General features: G+C 44.5%; 1 pseudogene across 1 annotated transcript; it reads left to right on the top strand.

Annotated features, from left to right (window-relative positions):
• The first annotated feature begins 7,392 nt into the window (after positions 1-7,392).
• Positions 7,393-8,276, top strand: LOC308617968 (14-3-3 protein gamma-like; annotated as a pseudogene). Its single transcript has 2 exons — positions 7,393-7,438; positions 7,489-8,276. The product of its transcript is annotated as a 14-3-3 protein gamma-like (transcript).
• Positions 8,277-12,222: the final 3,946 nt, after the last annotated feature.

Below are 12,222 nucleotides of genomic sequence, written 5' to 3'. Positions count from 1 at the left end.
GCAGCCAAACCCCAGACCCCTGGTCCCTTTGAGATAGTCAGGCCACCGCCCTTGGTTAGTTTGCCCCTCTGCCAAGAGCAGGCACGCACCTGCAAGGACCTGGCTTTCAGAGGCCCACCACCACCACCCCATCCCATGCCATCGGAGTAAAGATCACCGTACTTTGCCTAAAGGATTAAGAACATGAAACTCATGGTTCGTTGGGCCTATCACACTAGGGCCTATCACAAAAGGCTGCTCCTTTTGGCACTCCTCATCCAAGGGCAATGAGAGACCATTGCATGGATTTAAGCAGGGGTGACGTGATCCGACTTTTGGTTCAAAAAAGGTGGAAATCAACTTGTGAAAGAGCGAGACTAGATGAGAGAGGAGGTTTCATAGAATAGCCCAGGCAAGAGATGATGGTGTATGGAGAAGTACAGTGGCAGGGAGGTGGAGAAATGCTTGGTTGGAGAAAGGTTTCAGAGATAGAACCCACAAGGCTTGATGGAAGAGGGTCATTCTTCTGCTCCACTTTGAGCCACAGGAAGGAGGATGGTGCCAGTAACTGAGAAAGGGAACATCAGTGGAGTAGTAAGTTGGAGGCATGGAGGGAGGTTACAGGAGGGGAAGACATGAGTCTCTTCGGTAGGGTGACCACATGATTTCTGTCCCGAGCAGCACACATTTGAAAATGAAAGGAGGCACCATTGGAGCAACTTGGGACAACAACATAAACTGAGCCTGTACCTGGCAAATCAGACCTACAGTCATTCATTCGAGTTTGGGGATGTATTGAGGTAGGAGGTACCGATGAGATACTCAAGTGAAGCTATCAAGGTGACAACAGATATATGTGTCTGAGTTTAGGTGAGATTTTTGACCAGAGGGTTTTCTACCAGTAAAACAATTAAGGGAGTTGTTTCTTTCCAATTGCTTTATGGTATTTAATTAAAACCCATTTTATGCCTCTTGTCACTACAGATGTCAAAATAAACTGGAAGCAAAGGAAAAAAAAAATGAAGAACGTGAAACCCTTTGGTTAGAGCCTCTCCTTCCTTCCCCATCAGCCCTCGGCAAGAATGAGAGGCAAAATCAAAATTCACTGGTGCTTTTATCCATATCCGTGAATCTGCGTTTCTGTATAAATGACAAACGCATTAAAAACAAACAAACAAACAAAAAAAAAACAATGATGGGGCTTCCCTGGTGACGCAGTGGTTGAGAGTCCACCTGCCGATGCAGGGGACACGGTTTCGTGCCCCGGTCCGGGAATATCCCACATGCCGTGGAGCGGCTGGGCCCGTGAGCCATGGCTGCTGAGCCTGTGTGTCTGGAGCCTGTGCTTCGCAGCGGGAGAGGCCACAACAGTGAGAGGCCCGCGTACAGCAAAAAAAAACAAAACAAGACAAAACAATGACTTCTTGTTCCTTTCTCAGAACCTAAAGTACAGCCTTTCATCAGATGAGTACAGCGGGTGAGGAAGGCAAGGAGAAAATGTGGAGGCCAGAAGGGGAGAGTTGAGCAAATTTACAGGTTTGATTCAGGCATCCAGGCCAGACCCTGAACTACCGAACCACGGGAAAGGGCTGCTGTGGGCAGAGTCCCCAGAACACAGGAAGATGGTCGTTCTGACTGAGGCAGATCAGGAGTCCAGCCCCTGCGGATGCAGCCCAGGTGTGGGCGTGGAAGGAGTGGTAATAAGAGTAAATGAGGCAGTGAAACCAGGGCTCCTACAAGGTGTCAGCAGTTTGGTGTTGCCAGCTTGCATGGCACTATGAGAAACGTGGGAAGTACTCGCAGCTGACTCACCCAAATTTCCTGGAATGTAGGTGAAATCCTTTGGGTACCTGACTGGAATCCAGAATGACTGTCCTGAGTGAGGGAAGCCTCAGAAAGGAGGGAAATTGCAGAGAAGGGCCTGAGGAGCATCCCAGGAGCCTGCTTTGCAAGGAGCAACATCTCCCAGCTTGCTGTGTTGGGAGGCTAGGGTTAGGAGGGGGACTTCGTGCAGAAGGCACCTGTGTTTGGGGGTTTCCTTGGGTGGGTGTTTCTGTTTTCTACCTGGGATGGAGGACTTTGAGTTCGTGGAGGGGAAGGAGAGAGGGAAGGTAGGTGGGAACAAGGGTGTGAAAGTCGTCATCTCTGGGAAGAGGGGCTTTCTACAGGAACAGCATTGGCCAGAGGCTCCCGGCTTCTCTCTGGTGCCCAAAGATTCTTTGAGACCTCAGACCCTTCCTCACTGGCTTTGCCACCATCTCCCACCCCCAATCATGAAGCTGTGACCAAGCTTCCAGGTGGCCTACAACTGCTTGCTAAGGAGGAGGCCCTCCCTCAAGTTGCCCCCAGGGATTCCTGCCCTGGCTCCCTTCTCCCTGCAGCTGTCTTTTCCATTTCCAACTCTGCCTGGCTGGTCCTCACAGTGCCTCAGGATTGAATGAAGCTAATTCATCAGGTCTTTGCTGAGGCTCTTTCCCAGGCAAACCTTAGGTTCCCTGCCTGCCATCCTGCTCAGTCAGGTGTTTCCCAAGTGCCCAGTGCCCCAGCCTGGCCTCTCCTCCTGGTCTCTCCTGGACTGACCTGCACAGTTTCATGGATTCAGGTAGAAGACAGAGACAAAGGGCTTTATCACTCAAGGAGCAGCAAGTAGCCTGAACTTCATGTTCACATTGGCTTCCCTTGCCCCCAAAGTCCCACTGGGCAGTGCAGAGGTAGGACCAAGTGGATGCTGGGACACAGTGGGTTTGTATCATAGCTGAGGACCCCTGACCTTAGAAAACACCAATCTTTTTAAGGGGCTGCAAGAAAACCTGCCCAACCTTTCCCCCAAGGTACACGTTCTCTTTATTATATTGGATGGCAGACAAATTAGCCTTCTGTCCCAGAAGGAGACACTATCTGTTTTCCAAGGCTGTTCACACTTTATAAACATCCTTGAAAAGATAGTGGAGAACAAAAGGCTGTCAGTACCTCTGCTCCAGAGACTTGCAGCAACAGGAGAAACCAAAGGGGAATTGTCTCCGGACATCCGACACCAGGGAAACCAAAGTCCAGCTGGCCCAGCTTGTTGGCTCTTTCCCCTACCTTGGGTTTACTAGGGTGACTCATTCAAGTGCCATGTACGCCCTTCCTCCAGGTCTCCATGCCCAGCACAGTGCCTGACCCCTGATGATTCTCAATAAATGTTTGTCAAATGGATAAATAAATGACTGGGTCTTTATAGAATTTCTGCTTTACAGTGTGAAAATAGCTTAAACATTAAAGAAACCACAATAGGAATGACAACTAACATTTATCTAGTACTTACTATGTGCTAGCATAGTCAGTTCTTTTACAACCAGAGCTGGCTTCGTGGGTGTGTCTCTGTGCAGGCAGACAGGACCTCAGGCTTAGGAGGGCACCAAGCTTGGTTTAATGCTCTGCTGCCATCATCTTGAAATTCTTAGTTTTTATTTACAAGGGGGCCCACATTTTCATTTTGCATTGGACCCCACATATTATGTAGCTGGTCCTGGCTATAGTACTGCACGTGTTACTAAAATTCACAGCGCTCTGCAAAATCGTGGAATAAAAATCACAGGGCTTATGGGGAAAATGAGGTTGGGGCACAACACTCAAAAACTTTGTCAATGACACGTAAAAAATACACCTATTTGGTCTTCCCTGGTGGCGCAGTGGTTGAGAGTCCGCCTGCCGATGCAGGGGACGCGGGTTCGTGCCCCGGTCCGGGAAGATCCCACATGCCGCGGAGCGGCTGGGCCCGTGAGCCATGGCCACTGAGCCTGCGTGTCCGGAGCCTGTGCTCCGCAACGGGAGAGGCCACGACAGTGAGAGGCCCGCGTACAGAAAAAAAAAAAAAAAAAAAATACACCTAGTTAAAACGGTATCATGGTTTTACACATTGAATGGTTAAGAATTTCATCAGGACTATAATAAGTATGGCACTTTACCTCAAGAAAGACCTGAAGCTGGCTTCTGGATGTGGGTGTTGGAAGGGATGTTGGCTCCTGGACATGGGTGGCTGTGTATTATGGTGGACGGTAGAGGGTATCAGTTATGCGATACCAGATATGGAAGGATATGGTGAACTGAGGTAGTTGGAGATGTCTGGGGTGTGGCCATGTGTGTTTTTTGTATTCCTAGGCAGCTTGGTTCATCTGGGTGCAGATTTCTGCTTTCACCTAGTGTTTCCTGAAGATGAAATCATTCATCAGCAAATGTGAAATTTGCAGTAGGTTCAAATTGTTCCCTCATATATCAATTGCACTGGAACAAATTAGTGTTTCTGAGACAAGCATTATAGCAGACCCGACTGTCCTGTTTTAACGCTTACAGGTATTTACCCATAAAGCCTTCACAGTTCTAACCCGGGAGGTGGTTACTGGGAGGGATTCCCATGAGGGAGTGGTGAGGACTCAGCCTACATGAGGGGCATGGCGGACCTCACAGAGTCTGCCCTCCTGTATACCACATGCTAAACTCTCAAGCTTCCAGAGAATCCGTAAACAATGAAAACTGCTGCCTTCCAAGGCCCAGCCAGCCTGCTCAGGGCTGATTGCCTAAATGGGCCTCTCACCCAGTCACCCACTTATCAACTGACAAAGAAAATATAAAAACAAAATCAAAGTTCCCAGAAATTTTTTCCTCTCCCGTCTTTTAAAAATCCTGTTTTGCTTTTGTTCATTACCAACAGCCTATTTGCTGTCCTGTCTCTTATATGTAAATAAATTACTTGCATGCAGATAACTAACTGTCTCTGAGTAACTCAGAGGTTAAGTAACTTGTCCAGGATTTTACAGCTAACAGGGGCCAGAGCCAGAGTTAGAACACAGGTCTGTCTCTCTCCACAGCTTTTCACTCTTGCTACTTAACCTCCTCCAACGGTGAAAGCACCTGTAGTTTGAAAGAGAGTGTGCTGGTGGAGCGGTCAGGGCTGGAAAGGCAGATGGAGGTTGGGGGCTTGTAAGAGGCCCGATCCCAGACAGGAATGGCTGTGCCTGGCCCAAGAGGCAGGGCTTCAAAGGCCTTTCCACCCTGGAATCTTCCCGACAAACCCATCAGGGACAGGGGTGAGGACACCAGCAGGAGTGCATCTGTCCCCCAACCTGTCCCATGTGGAGCAGGGTCAGGGTGACAGGGCTTTGTGCCCAGGAAGGAGAGTGGGGTCTGAACCCCCAGCATGGCTGCAGTTTGGGATTATAGGGATGAGTAATCTAGAACATAGAATATCCACAGTTGCCTTTTCTCCCACGACCCTTCTGTTTAACTATATGGTCATAACCTGACTGTGACCTGGAGAGTGGCGGGAAAAAAATGAGATTGGAAAATGAGATAACCCTCGCCAACCATAAAGAGTACTTGCTTATCTACATCTGTAGTGTGCATGGTGGGGAGGGAAGAGGCAGACGGGGCAGTGAAGAAAGAAGAATCACATGAGAAGTCCAAACATTTCAAATACATTTGGCAATATTTTATTTTATTTATTTATTTTTTTTTGCGGTACGCGGGCCTCTCACCGTTGTGGCCTCTCCCGTTGCGGAGCACAGGCTCCAGATGCGCAGGCCCAGGGGCCATGGCTCACGGGCCCAGCCGCTCCGCGGCATGTGGGATCCTCCCAGACCGGGGCACGAACCCGTGTCCCCCGCATCGGCAGACGGACTCTCAACCACTGCGCCACCAGGGAAGCCCTGGCAATATTTTAAAAGAAGGTTAACCCTGTATGTAAAACAAAAAGCATAAGTCAACTTGAAAAGCAATTTTAAATAACTAAAGAAAAATATTTGCAACATATTTGCAAGATATCCTTAATATATAAACATAATATTTATGTTTATAGATATATATATTAACTATTTATATATTAAATATCATATATTATTATTACAAAGTAATAATAATACTTTAAAATAAAATAAAGATGGGAGCAAAGGACATGAATAAACAAAGAAAAACACAGAGGTTTTCAATCCCACTAGTATTTAGAGAAATGTAAAATCAAAACAAGATACCATTTTTTAAAAAAAATCACATTTGTAAAGATCTCAAATAAATGACAATAGCCAGGATTGATGAACATATGGAGAAGCTCACATTCATAATTGCTCTTGGGATTATAAATTCGTATATTTCTGGAAAGTAAGTTGTTAATATATAATGAAAGTCTTAAGATTTTACTTCTACTCTTCAAAATTCACTTCTAGGAATTTATCCAAATGAAATTACAGGCCAATTATACTAAGACATACGTACGTAGCAAAAACTGGAAATTGCCTAATTGATGACAACTAGAATTTGGTTAAGATCTTATGATGCATTAGTACAATGAAATATAATGCATTCATTAAAAATAATCTTGTGGAAGAATATACAGCAATCAGGGAAAACAATAAAACAGTGTGCAGTAAAACATTCACAAAATCGTTTATGCCATGTTATTGCAAAAGTTTTTTAAAGAGCTATATACAACGAGAAAAAAAAAAAAGACCTGGAATAAAATATACCCAAATATTAACATTGGCATTCTCTGAGTGGTTGGTGACGTTCATTCTTTTTGCTTTTTGGTATATTCAACACTAAGAACTCTTTTATAAGAAAACAGTAAATGTTTTGTGAGTTTCTAAAACGAAGATTTACCTTCCTAAATGAGTTTTTCTCATCTATTAACAAGAGTTTAAATTCCTTGAGAAGACAGCCACAGAGTCCCAGACCTGACAGGGCCTTGGGGCCAACTAGTGTGATGCATTCCCCAGGCTTGTGCTGAGCACCAGGCAGTAGGGTCTCATGCGAACAGAGTGGGTCAGCACTAGCATTTTTAAAAACTCTCTGTGCATGTGTAGAGGAGGACTACAGCATGAACTATACTTTTATATGGGTTGTAGTTTGGAAAAAAAAAGTTTGAGACCCTACTCTACAGTAGCCCCACCAAGCACTGCCCAGCCCTGGCTGAGCCCTTCTAGTGATGGGGAACTCACTACCTTTGTGCTGGTGTTTGACAGTACAAACTGTTAGACAGATTTCCTTATATTTAATGAGTCCTGGCTTCTCATCATGCCCGATCAGCCCCCAACTCCCTCCTCCAGGGCAGCACTTCAGACGTTTGAAGGCAGCCACCAAGTCTCTCTGAGTCCAGGCCTGCCTCCCCACCCCTTCAACTCCTTGACCACCCCCACTCCCAGTTCTGAGGCCCTTGCCTCCCCTGTCTCTTCTTAAGTCATCCTCTCCCCGCCCCCAGTCCATTAAAGTGTCACACACATGCCCACGACCCTCCCCCAAGACTGAAGCCACCATGCCAGGCCATTTTGCTCATTAATGAATCCACAGATTCATTTGATATCATTAAGGGAACACCCACTGTGTGCCCAGCTCTGTGCTGGGTGCAGGGGAGACCCCCAGAGAATGAGAAAGACCCGGCAGATGCCTCGCGCCCGGTCCCAGGGTCGCAGCTCTAGCCACAGCCTGGGTCAGTCCCTCCGGTACCCGGGCTCCAGGCCGCCCCGGTCTCCTCGCCAGGCCCGAAACAGCCTGTGAAGCTGGTGGACCACGAGCAACTGGTGCAGAAGCCCAGCTGGTGGAGCAGGCGGAGTGCTAGGACTACAGGGCCGCGGCCACGAAGAACGTGACAGAGCTGAGGGAGCCAGTGTCTAGTGAAGAAGGAAACCTTCTCTCTGTGGCCTACAAGAGTGTAGCTGGGGCATGCCATTCTTCCTGGAGGGTCATTAGTAGCGCTGAGCAGAAGATATCTGCAGAGGGTAACGAGAAGGTAGATATGGTGCGTGCTTACTGTGAAAAAATAGAGAGGGAGCTGGAAGGTGGTGTGTCAGGATGAGCTGAGCCTGCTGGATAAATACCCGATCAAGAATTGCCAGGACAGCCAGTATGAGAGCAAAGTGTTCTACCTGAATATGAAAGGGGACTATTACACTACCTGGCCAAAGTCACCACTGGAGAGAAGAGGGCGACCTTCGAGGAGTCATCTGAGAAGACATGTAGCGAAGCCCATGAGGTCAGCAAAGGGCACACGCAGCCCACTCACCCCATTAGATTAGGCCTGGCCCTTAACTACTGCATTTTCTACTATGAATGCCACAGAGCAACCTGCCACTTGGCCAAGACCACTTTCAATGGCGCCTTTGCCAAGCTTGACACTCTCAGTGGAGATTCCTACAGGGACTCCACGCTCATCATGCAGCTCCTCACAACAACCTAACACTCTGGACAAGTGATCAGCAAGACGACACCGGAGGAGAAGGCAGCAATTAAGGCCCCCAGGTGGACTGGCAGTGCACGCTGATGCTACTACTGCAGTCTTTATTTATTTACTTTAGCATGAGCTGGGGATCGTGTTGGGGAGGGAAGGAGAGGGATGACGGGATGAAGTTCTTAGGGAGAAACCCACGACCTGTCCTGTCTTTGACATTTTTACCAAAATACCACTTGTGGAAAGGCAGACTAGCTGTGCTGGTATTGGAATAGCAGCCTCACACTGGCATATGGACGGTTCTGTAGATTAATGTAAGTGGAGCTGTCTTTAACTTGTTGCTAGAAACTAGGGGTTTTTTTGGTTTGTTTTGGTTTTTTTCTTATTAGTCATCTATTTTATACACATCAGTGTATACATGTCAATCCCAATCGTTCAATTCATCACACCCCCATCCCCACCCCCGGCTGCTTTCCCCCCTTGGCGTCCATATGTTTGTTCTCTACATCTGTGTTGCAATTTCTGCCCTGAAGAAATGGGAGTGTTTCCTTAATTTCTCTTTCAGATTTTTCATCATTAGTGTATAGGAATGCAAGAGATTTCTGTGCATTAATTTTGTATCCTGCAACTTTACCAAATTCATTGATTAGCTCTAGTAGTTTTCTGGTGGCATCTTTAGGATTCTCTATGTATAGTATCATGTCATCTGCAAACAGTGAGAGTTTTACTTCTTCTTTTCCAATTTATATTCCTTTTATTTCTTTTTCTTCTCTGATTGCCACAGCTAAGACTTCCAAAACAATGTTGAATAATAGTGGTGAGAGTGGACATCCTTGCCTTGTTCCTGATCTTAGAGGAAATGCTTTCAGTTTTTCACCATTGAGAATGATGTTTGCTGTGGGTTTGTCATATATGGCCTTTATTATGTTGAGGTAGGTTCCCTCTATGCCCACTTTCTGGAGAGATTTTATCATAAACAGGTGTTGAATTTTGTCAAAAGCTTTTTCTGCATCTGTGGAGATGATCATATGGTTTTTAGTCTTCAATTTGTTAAAATGGTGTATCACCTTGACAGATTTGCATATATTGAAGAATCCTTGCATCCCTGGGATAAATCCCCCTTGATCATGATGTATGACGCTTTTAATGTGTTGTTGGATTCTGTTTATAGTATTTTGTTAAGGATTCTTGCATCTATATTCATCAGTGATATTGGTCTGTAATTTTCTTTTTTTGTAGTATCTTTGTCTGGTTTTGGTATCAGGGTGATGATGGTCTCATAGAATGAGTTTGGGAGTGTTCCTTCCTCCGCAGTTTTTTGGAAGACTTTGAGAAGGATAGGTGCTAGCTCTTCTCTAAATGTTTGATAGAATTCACCTGTGAACCCATCTGGTCCTGGACTTTTGTTTGTTGGAAGATTTTTTTTTTTTTTTTTGCAGTATGCGGACCTCTCACTGTTGTGGCCTCTCCCGTTGCGGAGCACAGGCTCCGGACGCGCAGTCTCAGCGGCCATGGCTCACGGACCCAGCCGCTCCGCGGCATGTGGGATCTTCCCGGACCGGGGCACGAACCTGTGTGCCCTGCATCGGCAGGCAGACTCTCAACCACTGCGCCACCAGGGAAGCCCTGTTGGAAGATTTTTAATCACAGTTCCAATTTCATTACTTGTGATTGGTCTATTCATATTTTCTATTTCTTCCTGGTTCAGTCTTGGAAGGTCATACCTTTCTAAGAATTTGTCCATTTCTTCCAGGTTGTCCATTTTATTGACATAGAATTGCTTGTAGTAGTCTCTTAGGATGCTTTGTATTTCTGCAGTGTCTGTTGTAACTTCTCCTTTTTCATTTCTAATTTTATTGATTTGAGTCCTCTCCCTCTTTTTCTTGATGAGTCTGGTTAATGGTTTATCAATTTTGTTTATCTTCTCAAAGAACAAGCGTTTAGTTTTATTGACCTTTGCTATTGTTTTATTTCTACTGCATTTATTTCTGCTCTGATCTTTATGATTTCTTTCCTTCTGCTAAGTTTGGGTTTTGTTTGTTCTTCTTTCTTTAGTTGCTTTAAGTGTAAGGTTAGGTTATTTATCTGAGATTTTTCTTGTTTCTTGAGGTAGGCTTGTATAGCTATAAACTTCCACCTTAGAACTGCTTTTGCTGCATCCCATAGGTTTTGGATTGTCATGTTTTCATTGCCATTGCCTCTAGGTATTTTTTATTTCCTCTTTGATTTCTTCAGTGATCTCTTGGTTATTTAGTAACGTAGTGTTTAGCCTCCATGTCTTTGTGTCTTTTATGTTTTCTCCCCTGTAATTCATTTCTAAACTCATAGCATTGAGGTCAGAAAAGATATGATATGATTTGATTGATTTCAATTTTCTTTAATTTACTGAGGCTTGATTTGTGACCCAAGATGTGATCTATCCTGGAGAATGTTCCATGCACACTTGAGAAGAAAGTGTAATCTGCTGTTTGTGGATGGAATGTCCTTTAAATATCAATTAAACCTATCTGGTCTATTGTATCATTTAAAGCGTCTGTTTCCTTATTTATTTTCATTTTGGATGATCTGTCCATTGGTGTAAGTGGGGTGTTAAAGTCCCCCACTATGATTGTGTTACTGTCGTTTTCCTCTTTTATAGCTGTTAGCAGTTGCCTTATGTATTGAGGTGCTCCTATGTTGGGTGCATATATATTTATAATTGTTATATCTTATTCTTGGATTGATCCCTTGATCATTATATAGTGTTCTTCCTTGTCTCTTGTAACATTCTTTATTTTAAAGTCTCTTTTATCCGATATGAGTATTGCTACTCCCGCTTCCTTTTGATTTCCATTTGCATGGAATATCTTTTTCCATCCCCTCACTTTCAGTCTGTATGTGTCCCTAGGTCTGAAGTGGGTCTCTTGTAGACAACATATGTTTGGGTCTTGTTTTGCATCTCATTCAGCAAGCCTGTATCTTTTGGTTGGAGCATTTAATCCATTCACGTTTAAGGTAATTACTGATATGTATGTCCCTATTACCATTTTCTTAAGTGTTTTGGGTTTGTTTTTGTAGATCCTTTTCTTCTCCTGTGTTTCCCACTTAGAGAAGTTCCTTTAACATTTGTTGTATAGCTGGTTTGGTGGTGCTGAACTCTCTTAGCTTTTGCTTGTCTGTAAAGCTTTTGATTTCTCCATCGAATCTGAATGAGATCCTTGACGGGTAGAGTAATCTTGGTTGTAGGTTCTTCCCTTTCATCACTTTAAGTATATCATGCCACTCCCTTCTGGCTTGTAGAGTTTCTGCTGAGAAATCAGCTGTTAACCTTATGGAAGTTCCCTTGTATGTTATTTGTCATTTTTCCCTTGCTGCTTTCAATAATTTTTATTTGTCTTTAATTTTTTCCAATTTGATTACTATGTGTTTTGGTATGTTTCTCCTTGGGTTTATCCTGTATGGGACTAGCTGCGCTTCCTGGACTTGGGTGGTTATTTCCTTTCCCATGTTAGGGAAGTTTTCGACTATAATCTCTTCAAATATTTTCTCAGGTCCTTTCTCTCTCTCTTCTTCTGGGACCCCGATAATGCGAATATTGTTGCATTTAATGTTCTCCCAGAGGTCTCTTAGGCTGTCTTCATTTCTTTATTCTTTTTTCTTTATTCTGTTCTGCAGCAGTTTATTCCACCATTCTGTCTTCCAGGTCACTTATCTGTTCTTCTGCCTCAGTTATTCTGCTATTGATTCCTTCTAGTGTAGTTTTCATTTCAGTTATTGTATTGTTCATCTCTGTTTGTTTGTTCTTTAATTCTTCTAGGTCTTTGTTAAACATTTCTTACATCTTCTCGATCTTTGCCTCCATTGTTTTTCCAAGGTCCTGGATCATCTTCACTATCATTATTCTGAATTCTTTTTCTAGAAGGTTGCCTATCTCCACTTCCTTTAGTTGTTTTTCTGGGGTTTTATCTTGTTCCTTCATCTGGTACATAGCCCTCTGCCTTTTCATCTTGTCTATCTTTCTGTGAATGTGGTTTTTGTTCCACAGGCTGCAGGATTGTAGTTCTTTT

Source organism: Mesoplodon bidens, assembly GCF_964165515.1.
Source record: "Mesoplodon bidens genome assembly, chromosome: 5".
In the NCBI taxonomy this organism is placed as follows: Eukaryota; Metazoa; Chordata; class Mammalia; order Artiodactyla; family Ziphiidae; genus Mesoplodon; species Mesoplodon bidens.
This window is presented reverse-complemented; position numbering and strand designations above follow the sequence as displayed.